Raw genomic sequence first — 18,120 nt, 5'->3', positions numbered from 1 at the left:
CTCTGCTCATGTCAACTACTTTTGGTACAACTCCTCAGTATTTTAGGTAGTTGAAAACTGTCCTACAAGCTACAGTGAATGAGTTCTGCAAGGGAGTGGAGGTACAGGCAAATTTTGTCCCGTTCAAAATGGCACTTTTCCTGTACTGGCACAGAAGGATGCTTGCACATGCAGTATTCACCCTTCTAAGGCTGAAGAGAGGTTTTATGCTTACTGTATACTATATCTCATATTCTCAGAAACTTTCTGCTGTACTTCTGTTCCCTGTGTAAATATTTTCAGGACTGGACCGGGGGAGCGGCGGGTGGTCTGGTGTGTGGTTGGCTTTTTTTTTTTTTAACTATTTTGGTGCTGTGATAAGCTTGGATGCTTGTTTTCTATAATACAATACAACAGTGATACTCATTGCTGAACCAAGATAAAATATTAATTTTTCAAGTAAGCGATATTTGGTGGAGCTCCACTGAAAGTAGGCAAATATGTGTGTGTGGGGGTGGTCTCTTGTAAGAGAGTAGTGGTAATCTGCCAGGTTAATTTTGGTAAAATAGAATTTATATTAATCCACCTTTACTGCTTCTAGCAAATAAAATTTAAGTCAAGTTTGAAACCGTGTTCACTTAAGTGGTTTTTCTCCAGAAACATTTGATTCTTTAGCTAATTTTTTGCTTATCCATACCTTCCTATAGCTACTTCTTTTTCAAAGGCAACCTGACTATTCTATTATATATAGTATGTTAAGAAACAGAAAGCAAGAAAAAGTTTAGTGATAATTATGCCATTCATCTTCAGTAGGGTGTTAGGGATTGGAAGGGACCTCAAAAGATCATCTAGTCCAATCCCCCTGCCGGAGCAGGAACACCTAGATGAGGTTACACAGGAAGGCATCCAGGCAGGTTTTGAATGTCTTCAGAGAAGGAGACTCCACAACCCACCTGGGCAGCCTGTTCCAGTGCTCTGTTGACCTCACTGTGAAGAAGTTTCTTCTCTTGTGTTCCAGTTTATACCTTGTCTTATCATTGGCTGTCACTGAGAAGAGCCTGGCTCCATCCTCGTGACACTCACCCTTTACATATTTATAAACATTAATAAGGTCACCCCTCAGTCTCCTCCAAGCTAAAGAGACCCAGCTCCCTCAGCCTTTCCTCACGAGGGAGATGCTCCACTCCCTTCATCGTCTTTGTTGCCCTGCGCTGGACTCTCTCCAGCAGTTCCCTGTCCTTGAACTGAGGGGCCCAGAACTGGACACAATATTCCAGGTGTGGTCTCACCAGGACAGAATAGAGGGGGAGGAGAACCTCTCTATACCTACTAACCACATCACTTCTAATACACCCCAGGATTCCATTGGCCTTCTTGGCCACAAGGGCACAGTGCTGGCTCATGGTCATCCTGCTGTCCACCAGGACTCCCGAGTCCCTTTCCCCTACACTGCTCTCTAATAGGTTCTTCCTCAAGTTACACTGGAACCCGCGGTTGTTCCTGCCCAGATGCAAGACTCTACACTTTCCCTTGTTATGTTTAATTAAATTTTTCCTTGCCCAGCTCTCCAGCCTGTCCAGGTCTCGCTGGATGCCAGCACAGCCTTCTGGTGTGTCAGCCACTCCTCTCGGCTTGGTGTCACCAGCAAACTTGCTGATAGTGCACTCTATTCCCTCATCCAAGTCATTGATGAATATGCTGAATAGTACTGGTCCCGGTACCGACCCCTGAGGCACTCCACTAGATACAGGCTTCCAACTAGACCATGCCCCATTTACCACAACTCTCTGGCTTCTTTCCTTCAGCCAGTTCACAGTCCACATCACTAACTGATCGTCCAGACCGCACTTCCTCAGTTTAGCTGAGGAATTAGTTATTACTCTTCTGTTGTTATTTGTTGAATAGGAACTTTAGATATTCAAGAAAATATCTGAAAAATCACAGCACATCTTTAATGTGTACTTTAATGTAACACAACTATAGTATGATGATTAGTTCTCTTGAGATTGCTACTGGCTGAAGCAATGCACTGTAAATAAGGAACTAAGTTATAACTAATCAGAAGGGGGTAACACTGAGTTGTCCTGAGGTGTAGTATAACCAAAGCCAATCATGCCGAGAAACTAATAAGCTGAACCAAAAATTATTATCTGCTACTATTTAAGATGACATGGAGAAATGCAATTAGAAACTAATTGCTAATGGAGTTTTCTTTTAGAAAGGTCTTGATGCACTTCACTAAAACTGTGGTTTTGGTTTTGAATGTATGCTTGCACTTTGTTAGTCTCTAGCATTAAGGAATTTGAAGCTTTAAATCTGGCATACTATGATACTTCCTTTATTTCATGCTAAATTTAATTGCACATGCAGTGTATGTCAGTTATGGGACAGAAGTTTTGCTAATGAGTTGTCCAATATGTTGAATTAATTCATTCAAAGTGGTAAATTAAGTTTAGAATTCTCTTTGCCAGCTTTGCTCGGAACAGCAGCTAATTAAATCTTGGTAGTAGAACTTTGAGTGACACATTGGTGTGATATCCCTGAGAAAGCAAAATAGGAATATACTGCATAATAAAAGGTGCCGTTGCTTGCTTTAGCAATGAAGTCTTAATTATCTGATAGTTTGATTGTTGTATTGAATTTGTACTCTTAGTGATGTTAGCTATCATACCTGTATTTTCCTATAAAAAACTAAATTTCTAACTTATCCTCTGCCATTATAAAGCGTTTGAACGCATTTATTCTGTCAGATGGCCAGACTTCATGTCCTATGGATGTTTATACATGAAGATTAATGTCTCCCAAATGGTGAATGGTATTGTGTAGTTTTTATCTTTTGAGGGGGAGGGAGATTTTTATTCTATGAGCGTCATCTGAATACTTTTGGAAAAAAATTAGAGACTTATTTCATCATGTCCATAGGCTACTTTAATTATTATTCATCTAAATTTTTCTAGGACTATAGAGAAAAATCCTCAAATATTGGTGCAGACACACAATTAACCTGACATTTACTGAAATTAATATAAATCAGTTGCTTTTCTAGCTAGCACACACAAAGAACTCAAGTGTAACCTCCAAAATTATAGAAGTCTATCAGCAGTGTTATCTTTTGTGGTGCACAGATTCCAGGGTAACTGTGTTTACAGGGCTACAGCACATTCTTGGCATTTCTGGGAACCAGTGAGCATTCATGAGCATTTATATAATAAAAAAGCAGCCAAACTAATACACGTTGACTGCAGCTCAAAAATCACAAAACTGTCAGTCAGAAAAGAGCTGTGTTTCAATTTTATTTAGAAAATTTAAGAAATTAGGAATTCAGAAAATTGATTTTTCTGTCTTACTGTTTTAAAAATAGAAATTTATTTCATCAGTTTCTGTTCATGAGGGAGAAATTCATATCTGTCTGTATATATATATATACACACACACACACGGTCAAACAGAAAAAAAATATATATATATACATGGTCAAACAGAATATATGCAGAATGCATTCTTAAATTAAGAAAACTGGGTTGGAGTGGAGTTTTCAGTCTATAAGGAAAAATATTTCTGCTCTCTCTGTGGTGAGTGAGACTGTACAATCTGACCATGAGGACCATTTTACACATCAGATGCATCCAAAATTCATGTACCACAAGCACAATTTTAATTTTTTTAAAGTGCATATATTATGCCGATGTGGGTAACAGCAGCAAACCCTGCCTTTCAACAGGTAAGTAAATAACAGTAATGAAAATGATAAAAGTTTTTCAGCTTCTGTTCTTAGACACTGCATCATATTGTCTTAACAAACCTGAGGCTCTGTTCTTTGCAGGTAGAAATCAGGAAATGTCTGAAAAAAATTTCATAGTCACTGAGCCTCCTGTTTTCTATTGTGTCTCTGGATAATATAGGAAATAAAAATTCAGATACTTATATTCCTTTTCTGATAGATAAAAGTATTTTTAAAGAATGTATATGGTGTGACTGTGTATGAAACCATATGCAGTTTCTGCTTCTCTAGTTCTCTCAAAAGGACATTTGTCTTGGTCTTACAGGCGTTTTTCTTCTTTCCTCCGCTAAGAAGTGCTCTCTTTGCAAGTGTATGTCTTAGGGCATGTGTATATTCATTGCATGGTGTTATCCTTCCTGGCAGTGGGAAGAACTGTACTGCTTGATCTAATGTTTAAATTCTAACTTTCCTGATCCTTGATAAGAGTAAAGGAAGTGGCATCCTGTGAAAAAAACAATGCATAGGACACTAAGAAGAGAACAGAGATTAAGTGATATCTTTGATAAAATAAATTTTATGATATTTAAGAGACTGTCCTGAATACTCTCCTTTTAGGACCTTGCTGTTGCAGGAACCTTAAATTATTATGAAAATCCTGTTCCGTTAGAGTTGTTGATTGATATTCAGCAATGTACTCTGAATGAGTATGTGCAGAGACCTGTTTCCTTTTATAGCATTCAAATAAGTTATATAGTTTTTTTTCCTCTTTTATTTTGTTCATCACATAGCCTTTCTGTCTCTCCACTTATCCTTTGACTACCTCTTCACTCATTGTTATTTCATAAAAGGGTTCTTAAGGACAGTCCTTGTCTATATTCTCTGCGTGTGTATTTTACCATTTTGTAACATTAAATGGTATGGCTAACATGTTGGTACCTTGCTGACCATCTCTCTAATTTTGGATCCTTCTATTCACACTTATATGTACAACACCTCACCTTAAAAATCTCATCAAAGCAAAGAGTTGAGAAAAGTTGCAATTTCTTTCCAACATACAGCCATTCAATGAAAGGATTGTTATCTGTTCTTGAAATAATTCATCAAATTGTTCAGTCACTGGTTTTCCTTTTCTTTCTCTTATTTCAATTTTGCTTTCTTTTGTCTTTGTTGTCTTGTTTGTCCGTCAAGCACAGTCATGTGCTTGCATACCTTACATGTTTATAAAAACTTTTAAGTCAAAAATATTTCTACTGCTCTAGAGTAAATGCCAGTACTGCATAGTTGTGAAACTGTCTGTTGAAGAAAAATAACTTAGAAAACAAAATTTATACAATCATATAATCATTGAGGTTGGATGGGACTTCTGAAGATCATGTAGAGCAGGAGTCTCAAATGCATTTTCACTGGGGGCCACATCAGCCTCGTGGTTGCCTTCAAAGGGCTGAACATAATTTTAGGACTATAAATGTAACTGCTCCTACATTGACACCCCTGATCTAGATGATACACATTTTTATATTAATTTGAATTTGAGAAATAAAAATTTTTTGTAAAATATGAAAATAAATCAGACCCAAAGGGTAGCTAGTTTATGTTTATAGCTATTGCATGTTTATAGTGAGCCAATAGTAGACAGATTAAATATAAATATGCACTGAAGCAGTCAGACTGTTAAGAATTCACTGTCAGACAGTGAGAGGAAGATAGACTTACAATAGGTATTATACCCTTAGGTGCACTATAGAAAAAATATAGATGGAAGTTATCTTAATTTTGTCATGACAGACTGAAAGAAGTAATGGTTGATAGAAAATAGATAATCAGTTTATTTGCTGTCTTTATGAAGAAGAAAAAATAATTAAGTTTTTAATATCTGGCATTTATTCATCTATCATGGTCTCAGCTGCATGTTTTCAGGGAAATATGGCTTTACTAGAATATGCTGTTTTGTTAAAATGTACTAACTATACTTTTTTTATTTTGAGAAGGGGGTGTGAGAAAGGGTAAATAGTAGCCTGGGTTTTGGTCAAAGATTTCTGTATTCAAGCCCTTACTGTGTTTGATTCAAAATTCAAATTATGGCATGAAAAATTACAGCTAAACAGGGGCTTAAACCTTAGGTGTTCTTTTAGCCTTGATCACACATGTAGTGTGATTGGGAAAGGGGGGCAAAAAGTGAAGATTTAAATATTTTTAGATAAAAATGTATAGATATATGGTCTAAAGAGAGTCAACTGATATTGATGTCAATTGATTCAACAGTTAAGATGCTGAGAAAATTAGGAATTTAAATTAATATTCCCACGTTCATGGAAAGAGTTACATAGAGAGCATGACTGTAATCTGTTCTTTTGACGTTTGGAAAAGATGGTGTGTTTTTTTTATTTCAATGGAAAATGGTGTTAGTGTTGTCACCCTACAGCTTACAGTGGCCTCAGAAAAAAGAGGCTTGGGAAAACGGGTGAGGTTCGAGTTGTTCCCTGGTTTTCCTTGGTTTCTGGTAAGTAGCTGAAGGCAGCTCTGTGCTTACTCTAATGACTGTAGCTGACTCTTGGCCAGGGTTTGAAATATTCTTATATGCTGTACAAAAAGACTAACACAGGCCTCTGCATTCTGTTGCAGTGCTGGTGTGACCTTTTGGATCTGAGATTTTGTTCCTCTCCCCACTGCCCCCCAAAGACCAAGTGTTAGTGTAACTGTGCCCATGCTGAAGTCGACTGTGATTTGACCACTAACTTTTCAGGAAACTTGACATTTCTGAAAGTTCTGAACTTTCCTGTGGTGTTACTGTTGATGTTATTTTGAGTAGCATTTGAAGGTGAATATATTAATCCAAATATGCCATCAGTTTTGTGTTGTCAAAATAGAAAGGAAGAATTTGTCAGTGTTGTATTAACTTTTACATATGTAAACCAAAACATTTTACCTTCTGTATCTGTTTTGAAGAATTCAGTAGTGTTCCTGCTGATTCCAAGATTGCTGTCAAATTGTAGCAGCCTCTGTGCATAATCAAATGCAGATTTCAGTGATCAGGAGTTGGTTTGTGTGTCTGAAACCTAGGTCAGCTATCTCACATATTGCAAAACTTTCTAGGTATTATACAGAGAAACTAATTGATAGAGGATGAACTTCAATGAACGGAAGTTCTTTATATGTATATATGTACCAGCAAAGCAATCCCTTCTGGTACTTTTAAATGGCATCAGCAAATGAAACTGCTTTCATAACCAGTCCCTACAAAAATAAAGAACAGTGTGTTATTTTTGCTGTAACCGAATAGAATAACCATGTGGATACTCACAGACCTTGTTACACTGAGGAGGAAATCTACGCCAGAGCACACCATGTCAGAACAGCACACTTGACAGAAGCTCTTAGTTGGAACCCCAGAACTGATTGCGGATGAAACAGAGAGAATGGCAATCCTCCGCCAGGACCACCTAGAGACACACAAAGTATTATTTAGATAGCTGCATAGAAATGTCTTTGAGTTCTTAGTCATGTGATTGGTATAAGTACATGTCAAACAATTGAGCTGTAATCTGTCTTGTCTGATTAGTGCCAAATGCAGCACTGTTCTCTCTTTCAGGATTGTCTGCAGCTCAAGATCTGCTGCAGATCTGTCCCAGTTGGGGCAACTACTGAGATAGACACCATCTGAATTAAGCTTCTAGTCTCCTGTGTAAGCTCTTCTTAACTACACTGTCCAACGTACTCTTTTCAAATGGTACTGCTTGCAGTCTCTTTAATTATCTTGAAGTTACACTCTGAATTCTGTCTGTATTACTGAATGAGCTTGGCTGTATTCTTCAAAAAAACCCTGAAAGTTACAGGAAAGGAGAAACTACTCCCCCACAGTTTATTCTGTCATATTACAAGAGAATAAAATCTTTCAGGATACCTACCCTGCTAATCACGTCTCTAACACTGGCTGCTTTCAGACCACACTACTTTCACTGCAGAAGTAACTGAAGCCAGTGATGCTTTGAATCTTATTTTCTTGCTTGCTACTCGGTCTATGTTGCTGCTTGATTATTTCACTCTTTCCATCCTAAGAAGTATTTTTGGCCTTTGTCTGCAATGTCCAATATTTCAAAGGGAGTTTCAAAGCAAGAAATGTACATTTGCCAAGCATGAATTTTTGAAACATACAGCTTGATTAGGTGCCAGCAGGGCATGGGGGAGTGTGGAATACTAATCTCTCCAGTTTACTTCTTGCCCATTGCCTAATGGGTTTCATTCACATCAGTCAGCTCCAGAGGGAAAGATTCATTCTTGTTGCCAGAAATGCATTTCTCCTAAGCTTTTCAGTGATTGTAGAACCTGGTGTAATCCTATTCTCTATCCTTAAATTTTACTTCTCCAAAGTTTGGTTTATAAGTGGCCTAATAAAGAACAATAGATGCCATAACCCATGTGCAAAAAAAAAAAAAGGCAGATTATTGTATGTAGCCCCATTGATCTGTGCTATTTGGGACTTTCCAGGATTCTTTATATAAAGTGTATGTGCATCTATAGTGACAGTCATTCATCTTGATCAAAAGTAAGCCACTGTTCTGACACTGAGAGGTTAAGATCAGAAGCTTAAGATTTGAAATGGTGTGTGGGAATCAGGAATGCTGTGTGGAACAAGGAGGTTCCCGTATGGGCTGCAAAAGACCAAGTGAAGCATAGTTGGATCCAAAGTAGCCAGCACACAGAGCAACTGAAAGTTGTCATTCCCACATTTAGAGCTAACCAAAGGAAACACAAAGAAAAAAAATCCATGTTAAATCTTTATTCAGAGGTGAAGGAAAACTGCTCCCTCTAGTAAGGATAGCTATCACAAACCTTCTTTCAGAAAGATGAGCAGGATTTATTACTTTCTTTTTGAAAAAAAGAAATGTGCTCATTCTGTAGGTGTCCTGATTCGGGGCAGAGGGAGATAAAATGGTTAATGGCAGGCTTGGCTTAATTCCATTTTTCTGGCTAAAACTGTGATCTCTGCCATTTTTCTGTCTTACACACTTCACAAAAACCAACCTATATATCAAACGGGGAACTGAACCTTTAGAGTAAAAGTTACTCCATAGATAAATGTCCACCAGGATGCACAATCTCTCTTGTTAATTTCTTTCCAATGTAATTGGACAGGCTCAGCTTGATATATGAGCTGTGGTGTTTTAAATAAATACAACTTGGATGGATTTGTGTAGAAGCTAGTCTTGGAGCTACTGAACCCTACCAAGGTTGTGGCAGTTTGGGATGTGCTCAGAAGCATAATTGTAGGCTCCAGGAAGCTTTGAAGTGAAAAATATAAGATGATGTAAAAAGTCCAGGCACTTCCATGGCTAAGCAGTCATAGATTAAGAGTTTACAGAATCACATGTTTTTTTTGGGAGGAGGTGCCCAAGGTCCCCTTAAGTATGTGCTTTTTTGAAAGTTATTTGCCTGCTGTCCTTTATTCAGAATCTCCCATAATTTCTAAAATTAAAGAAGAAAAATATTTAAGAGCAACTGACAAAAGGAGGGATAACAGACTAGTCACAAAAGGTGACAGAGTTTATTGTTGCTAAAGTTTAAGAGGAGGCTGAATAAAGCATCAGTAACAGGGATCCAGTTACATTCTACAGAATGCACTGACTAGGAAAAACTGTTGATATTTTCCTGTTCTGTAGCTGTCTAATGGTATGATATATTCTTGGATTTTCCTGTGTGTGGCATCAACTCATTTGTCATTGCTACTTCTACTTGGCATCATTTGTGTACCTTCGGTCTTGAATTTTGCAATGGTTTTAACCCTTTCCTTTGTTCTTTTCCTCACATCATTCTGTTTTCCTGATGGCATTCAATTAGCTTTGGTACATAGCTAAATATGCTAATATTATTTTTTTAATGTTATCTGAAGTAAGCATTGTTGTTGTCCTCAATTATATTTATGTACTTCTTGAGTTTCCATGACACTTTTATATGAAGTTGCTCTTCAAAAGCTTCAGTCATTTCATCGTCTTCTGCCATCTGGAGTCATTTTACTGACCTAATTTGATATAGTCTGATATAATCCCTCAGTCTCAAATGCTTCTTTATCATATCAACATGAAACAGACTTTTGCCCTTATTTTCCAGATGATATTCCTGCCCTCAGACCCTGAAAATTAAGTAGCAGAATCTACTGTGTGTCTTGCATTTATAATAAATTTGGAAAACTGCTATTGTGTTTTAAGTTTCTTTTATGTAGTATTTAGTTCAAAATTAAGTATCAGTATTACCTCTTGGAACTAACTTTTCTAGCAAGAAAAATAATTAGATCTCCTTGATTTTTTTTCCAATAATTACAACTGATTAATGAGACTGTAATTAAGCATTACTATTCATAGCATTATTTTTGATCAGTGAGATGAGGAGAGAGGCTATAGTATGCATAGTATTACAAAATGTGTCCAGTTAGAGACAATATTATTGTGAATGATATGCGTGACATGCTCTACCTACTCTTATATTTGTAGGTGTACATTACTGTCTTGTTCTAATTTTGTTTTATTATGCTGCATTGCTATAGCTCTAATAATTGACTGTAAAAGTGAGATTGCTTGAAACCAAATATAATACCTAGATCCAAATTTTTCTGGCCGCTAAGTAGATTGTCAGTCTGGGTCCAGATACAAATCAAATACTTGGTCTATATTTACCAATAAATGTATCCTCCACCTGCACATTTAATTGACTTACCTGAAAAAAAATAAAATAAATCATTGTTTGTTTAGCAAGTAGATCAAATTATGCATCAGAAACAATCCTCTGCTCATTAATTCAGGTAAAATCTGTGAACTTTAAACAAAGATTTCTTCCATATGATGTTGCTGTAGCAGTTGTTTCTGAAACACAGGTGGTTTTGATCTAGAGGATGAGAGTCATACAGCGGGAGTGCAAGAAAGGGAAGTATGGCAATACTTTTTGGAGCAGCAATCTGATGGTGCCGTGGTTACATTTAAGGAGCTTGGATGCTCTGCAAAAACTGTTAATGATGGGGTGGGGTGGGGGGGGGAAGCAGGTTAGCAACAATTTTTTTACAAATCTTTTATTTTTGAAGGCTACTCCACTTTTATAGCTTCCCATAATTCCTCATGAAAAAAAAAGAACGAGTGAGAGAAAGAAATTTAATGAAATTTGATGTGCTGGGACAAATCGTTTGGTTGTGTTTGTGGCTTTTTTTCCCCTTGTTTTATTTGCAACTATTTCTCTCATTTCAAGCAAAAAGTATTCAAAGCTTCAGAAGCATTCGGTCTGTTGTTATGACTGAAAAGAAGTTTTTGTTTTGTTTTGTTTTGTTTTTTTACTTTTTCTTTTTTCTCTCCTCTGTTTTGGACACCATAAGGAAAATTGACCACATGGCCACATCTTGTGATAGAATCACTATGGGAGGCACCAAAATGCTTCAAGCATTGGTGTTTAGAGCTAGGATTTGGCTGGGATTTTTGCTAACTCCTCAGAGAAATGGTACGGTATCTTTGATTCTAGTATTTGAAATTGGTAGTTTTCATACATGTAGTGAAACCCACTGCTGCAGATTGTATTGAGGAAATACAAGAGCTGGATGGTCAGAGACTGAACAGAATCATATTTGAATCCAGAATAATCTTTCCTTTTACAACATTTTTTCTTCATCTATGCCACATGATGACAGTTTGAATCTTGACATTTTCCTCAAGCTGATGTTATCTGTAGAGCAATTGACCTTGTAATTATACGCTCCTCAGCAGCCTGCTTAAGGCTACAATTACAATAGATACAAAGTAAGCATTGCTGCCCTACGGACAAGAGGTCAGACCCTTGACTAGGACTGACAGAAAGCAGAGGTGAAGAGAGAGACAGATCTGAAATGTAGATCTAAGGGAAGACCTGGGCTTGCTGGTTTTGTGGCAAGGGTGAGGAACGTAGCTGCTATTTCTGGGAGGTATTCCATGGAACTATGACTATTCCTTCTTAGTAGTATCAATTCTTGCTTTCCAGAACTCTGGAAAAAGCCTTTAGGAAAGCCAAGCAGTTCTTCTGTTCTCTTTTGCAGCCGTCTTGGCTCATTATTTGCCAGTGGTTCTAGGAAATGCTGTTTTAAGTTCTCATGTCAAAGATTATTAAAAAGAGACAAACAAACAAACAAGAAATCCCCATGACCAGTAAAGGTATTGATATTAAATCATTTGAACAAGTGAAACGTCCTTTGATATGTAAGAGTGACAATACACCTCTTACGTTCTTTCACTGTCTCTGCATTTTGGTTAATATTCTAACGTTGCAAAATCAGTCCCTGAAGTTGCATGCAAGCTGTAGAAAAATTAATATAAATGTGATCCAAAGTAACTGAAATACTAAAAGAAAGTTTATTATCTGTATAATTTTAAATGTAAGGAAAAAAAAATGTTATAATCATTAAAAAAAACATAAAAGCAGCACAATATAAACATAGTGAAAGTAGGTTACTTCTTATGCATGCAGATAATCTGTTTTAAATCCATACCTTTAGCTAGCTGGTAAACAATGTGCTTATATAGCCATAATCTTTGATTCAGTTTGTCCCAAATTATGGCCAAAGACCACAAACCTCTGGAACCAAATATTTTTGCCCTCTCTTTTGTAGACTTGCACAGTTAGAAAAAGTAAAAAACAAAAAGCCATAGAACTACATGCTAAAAAAGAAAAAAAAAAAAAAAACTAGAGGTGATGTGTATTATGATTTACATTTTCCATTATTTTTCTCATTGCAAGCTTTTTTTTCTTTCCTCTGCAGTATCTTATTTCATCTCTTTGTTTAGTAGAGTTGTCTTCCTCACCTCTCCTAATGGCTTTCTTATAGTTTATTCTTTTTTTGTTTTTCTTAATACCCTTCCCCTCTTGTGTTTCTGTTCTCGATTCTCCTCAGAGACCTTCTCTTTGCACTGTTCAGGAATTTCCTTGCAATAATGGGTTTTTTTTTAAAGACACATTTCCAATTAATTGAAATTAAAACTGATTGTGGGAAGTCATCAGTTTCACTGGAGTTCCTGTTTTGAAGAATACACTTCAATATCTCAAGTAAGGCATTCAAAATTAAAGGTACCTGGATTACAGTGATGTGTTGTGACTTAATACGATACTGAATAGTTGTAAACAGTCTCCAAGAAAGGATGTCCTGCTTATGTTGAGAGAGAGTTTCCAATGTAGTACTAGCCTCAACTTTGCTGCAATTGTAACCAGTAGCCTTTCAGTGTTGACTTCAATAAAATCAGAGTTAGGCAAGTGTTGAACTTTTAGTAAACCTATAATATAATGCACACGTGCCCCTCAGTTTTTATTAATGGAAGTACAAGAGAGTATAAGGTAAAGGGGAAAAGTGGATCAATTTATAAAAGAAGAAAAGAAGGTGAATGAATGAGGAAGAAGAGGCAAAAATGGTAAAGAAGTATAACCTTGTTTGTTTCTCTGTCGCTGTTGCAGACATATTTCATATATAGGGTGTATTAGATCAGATTGAGACCTTTTCCCAAACTGGTGCTGCTGATCATATAGGTAAAGGACCCTAAACCATCTGTGACCTCAGATGAAATCTGAAGACCTTATGAGTCTTTCTTACCACCTTGATTACAAATGTCTCCTAACAGCAATAAAAATTTTGTAAGATCTATGTTAGTCAGATAAAATTCTTTAAGAAAGTTTTTTACTAGATTGTTTTTAAGCCAAACTTCAATTTTGCCACAGGTGATAACAAATATTGCTAATTTGGGATAAAAATCAAACATTGCTGCAAACAAAGTTCAAGTCTTTTTTTGTTTTAATAATAAGGTCAATTTTCTTCTCTCACCACATATATCTAATTATGGGGGGCAGAGAAGTAAGTCCGCTTTTCATGTGAGGTTATTAACTTGACAGAGTCCCTTTAAGTTGTGAGGATGTGCAGAGTAGTTAGGAATGTGAGATACTGTAGGGTACCAAATGTGTGATGTGATGTTGCTTGGCAACTCCCTTATTGTTTTAAACAAACCACACGTAGCTGGCAACAGCTGTCAAAGCTCTTGGCTCTTGACAGTAACACAGACCTCAGAAGAACCTAGAACAAAGATCTTCCAAAACTGTCCAACTGTAATATATAGCAGGATCCCATAGTGCTAGAAAATGTGAGAACCTATTTGTTAAGTTAGCAGATACAGATATCTGTTAGAATTCTATAATGCAGTGTTTTTGTGACAACTATGCCATTCATTTAAATAAAATAAATGGTATATACATGTATATCCATCTGACTTTTTGAAAGAATGCCTTTCACAGCTGTCAGTGGTAGCAAATCTGCATGTGTTAGACGAGCATCATGTTTCTGCAATCAAGAAAGGAAAAACCTTACAAAGAGGACAGCCGTGTGTGTATGTTTGCAGATTTATTGCTTTGCTGTTGAGTTGTGTATATTTTGACATTTCAGAAACAGAGGTGAGCTCCTCTTTGTCAGTATTATAGTCCATAGAATAAGGTCTAGGTATAGCATACTAATACCTGTCAATATGGCAAAACTTTTAAACAGGAGGCAACCCCCAAAGCTTCAAAAGAAACTTGAGCACATATCTGGGCTAACCCAAGATCTGCCAAAATTTTTCATGCTAGGAGATAAGTAGGTCTGTAAACAACCTCGTAGTCTGGAAATACATCTGGAATGTGAAGAATGCAGAGTTCCTCTGTACCAGTTTTTCCACTGTCTCCTGAGTACTTGGATGCAAACCAGCATAAATCTGACAGCCAGGCAGTGCTGTGCTTCTACTAATATTCACGTCTTGTAGTGGAGCACAGCATTTCGGATGCAGCATCATCCAACTCGTCTGGCTGGCTGTTGCATTATTCACACCCCACCAGAACGCAGGTGAAGTCAGTGTCTAAGTGTCCAAGGATTGCTCTCATTGCTGTGTGAATGCTCTAACCATCAAACTGCCAGAAGCTGCCTTGCTGTATCCCCGGTTGTAATTCAGTTTTATCCATTCTGGTCAACAAAAGGCTGACTTGACTGTCTAGCTAATTAAAGCTGTCACAGGAAACTTCTGAGTTCTTGAGTCACTCTCCATGGTGAAATGAATGTTCAAATATACAGAATAGTCAATTTTCAACTTGCTGCTCACCCTACAAATGACAAACTAGCAGACATTTCATATTGATATGGCTCCCTATTTAGTTATGTTTTATAGTTCACCTTGTATACTTTTCCTCTGGACCCACAAAGCTTTGTACATCCACAGTGTCTTCTGACTAGATTTACACAGTTCAGTGTAGCACTGTACACTGAGTCACAACCTGTTTTTTGTTTCAAGCCTGTTATCTCTTAGTTTAAGTTGATTGTTCCCCATGGTTGTGTAGACAAAGGCAATGAATAGACAGTCAACTTTGCACGATCTCTATGCAATGTATGATTTTCTAGGTTTCTAACCTCTCTTTTTTTCAAGTTGAACAATCCTAGGCTACTTAGTTGTTCATATGGAAAGTGTTACTTACCTCTTACATTTGGAGTTTTTGCAGTTCTTTTGAATGCTTTTTGGGAATAGAAGAGAGGAGTATTCAAGGTATTCTAGGGGTACAAGAAACACATTTTTTTTTTACCTAGTAATTCCTAGCATTTGTGTTGCTTTTTTTGACTACTGCCATGCACCAGTTTGATGTTGATTGAGATGAATTATTATTTTCCCTCAGCAAGCCATTTCATTTAAGAAATAATGTTCAGTTGTTCTCCACACTGCAGATTTATTATATTTTCAGGAACTTTTTCTAACATTGGTCTATCTAACCACTGATTTTTTGTTGTTGTTTTTTTCTGCCATTTCATAACCAGTAATTTTTTTTTTTAATTAAGTATTGATTGAAGGAAGATAAGAAGAGGTAGTCCAAATGTCTTTATCTGTCAACTATTATCTGTGAAGCAGGGTATTCCCTTAGTGGGATCAAATGGAGGGCAGCAATTCAACCTACAGTCTCTGTGGGAACATTACAGAATATTTGAACATCTGCTTTGAGAACCTACTTGAAAAATAACCATGCACAATATAAGAGAAACATCTGTGCTGTGTGCTGGAGACCACTGGTAATACTGTTGGCACAAGAAAAAAACAACAAAAAGCTATATAGGTTACATGGAGTCCTTCTTTTGAATAATGTATGTCATTTTGCTTTTTTTCTGGTTGCACCATAGTTTTGTTGATAACAGCACTACACTAGGTATGAAATTACAGACAGGCAAAGAACCATTGTAACCTGATAGTTAATGGAAATTTAAGTGCCCTGAAAATTAAGCAGAAAATACCCATACATAATAATGTTATTTCCATTGTTTATCTGGAACTAATAATTTGTGTGTTCGTGTTTTGTTTCTACAGAAAGATAATTAAGCAAATAGAAAAAAAAAAAAAGAGGCAAAACCACTGCAATTCTGATGTAATGAAAAGCTGGCAATTACCAGATGCTCTCTCCATATAAAATGGAGCCTGTTTATTAGGCCTTGTCAGAGTTTTCCTTTCCTCCTGTACTTGGTTTTGGTTCTCCAGCATAGAGAAAAGTGTGGTGAGTTCTGGCATATTACTGGTGTCCGTCTTCATTACTGTTGGAATGGTAGGCTAGCTGATGGGCAAGAAAATGTATTTATGGTTTTAATCCTGTGTATACTAGTATCAGTGTTGTGCCTGTAGGTATGTGAAGCCAGCAAAAGTTGCTTTCGTGGCCTGTGTCACAAGAGGACCCAAATTTCCTCTACGCTAAGTGAGACCACTTCTGAATGTGGTATATTGGACTTGGTCATTTATGGGGGTTTCCTCTAGTCCAGTTTTTCTAATTGATAGCAAATCTGGTGTGTCTTGTAAATATTAAATCTAGTTTAACACTGGTTTAATGTAGCTTCAGGAAAGAAAAAGTTGTTTTGTTTTTAAATGGCACTACCACAATTGGACATGGAGTGTAGAATTATGTGGTTCTAGATATTTAATATGATCAAAAAGTTATAAACATATATTAAATTGTCTTTCCTTACAGAAGTTAGAAAAGGTTTTTCCATAACTTTTCTCTGTGTTGCAGAAGTATTTATATATGGCTTATGGTCTAGGCTGCTGACCTTGAATGACTGGTTACATAAATGGCAGATGGAAAAGGATCACGTGCTACTATTCTGTCTAACTGAGAAACTTTTACCAGTTTTAAGACCAACCTGAACTTACAGTCAGTAACAAAAAAATAATCATTTTTTCAAAAAAAGCAAGGTACATTTGTCTCTTCGGTCCCGCTTACTTGCACACTTTTCTGTTTCCCAGCGTGAGTTAGAGTCAACATTTAAAACAGCCGTCTTGGGAAAAGATGTACAAAGATACTTTAGCCATGCTATCCTATACTGTTTGCCAGATTAGTTGTTCCAAAACATTTTATTCATTTTCACCATGCATAGAAGAAAGCAAAGACTAGTAGTATTAAGCTATGAAAAATCTTTTTGCCTAAAGTACATACAACGTTACACATGATCAAAACTGAAGCCAAATATGTAAAGGTAAATTTCATGGCAAGGAATAATTATATGAATTCACATTAATTTCTTACAGGTTGAATGATCAAAGAATGACCATATTTTTCTAAATTCTATTTGAAAATGTCTAGACTTCTTTACACAGCTTTCCACACATTAAGTCTTTTCCATGGGGTTATGTAACACTTTCCGATGCATGCAAATCGTGCTTAATGTAGTGGTAACTATGTGAATAAACCATCATGCTTCCTCAGGTCGTATGAACTATTAGTATAAAAGTCTATACTCTTACAATTTAACTTATGACTTCAAAAATAACATCCGTAGCACATACATGGTATTGTGCATTGTAAACTCATAAAATTAATTAGAAAGATTCTGATTAACATATAATTAACTTTAACTGAAATGTAATTCTGTACACTCAGAAACTTGCTGTTTCTATCATAAAAATGGAAAGAAACTTCAAATGTTTACCCTTACTTATATACTTTGTAGATTGCCATAAAAACTTTAAAATGTTAATCCTGTCCATAGTCAGTAGGAAATAAGGAACAAACCGGAACATATTAATGTTTCAACATTATTTTTATAGCTAGATGGTTACAGCAGCTTAAAATGGTTTCCCCATAACCATTACTAATACCCAGAACCAGAAGGGGACCTTTTCATATCACACACTAGAATGATATATGGCTTAGTTATTTTCCATTCCTCTAAATGCCATCCCTGAGTGAACTGCTTTTTCAAAGTTGCTAGTTATGTTAAAAAGCTTGTAAAAGTTCCAGCTTGAAATGTCCCTTTCTAAAAAAAAATAAGTAGTAGGAGCCAAGGAACATCAAATGATCAAATTTGTAGTTATGGCAAAACTTTAGTAATGACATTATATGTAAATATTTCTGTTTACAAGTGTACAGTAGGGTGAGGGAATTTA

The sequence above is a fragment of the Columba livia genome, chromosome 4 (assembly GCF_036013475.1).
Source record: "Columba livia isolate bColLiv1 breed racing homer chromosome 4, bColLiv1.pat.W.v2, whole genome shotgun sequence".
Taxonomy (NCBI): Eukaryota; Metazoa; Chordata; class Aves; order Columbiformes; family Columbidae; genus Columba; species Columba livia.
This window is presented reverse-complemented; position numbering follows the sequence as displayed.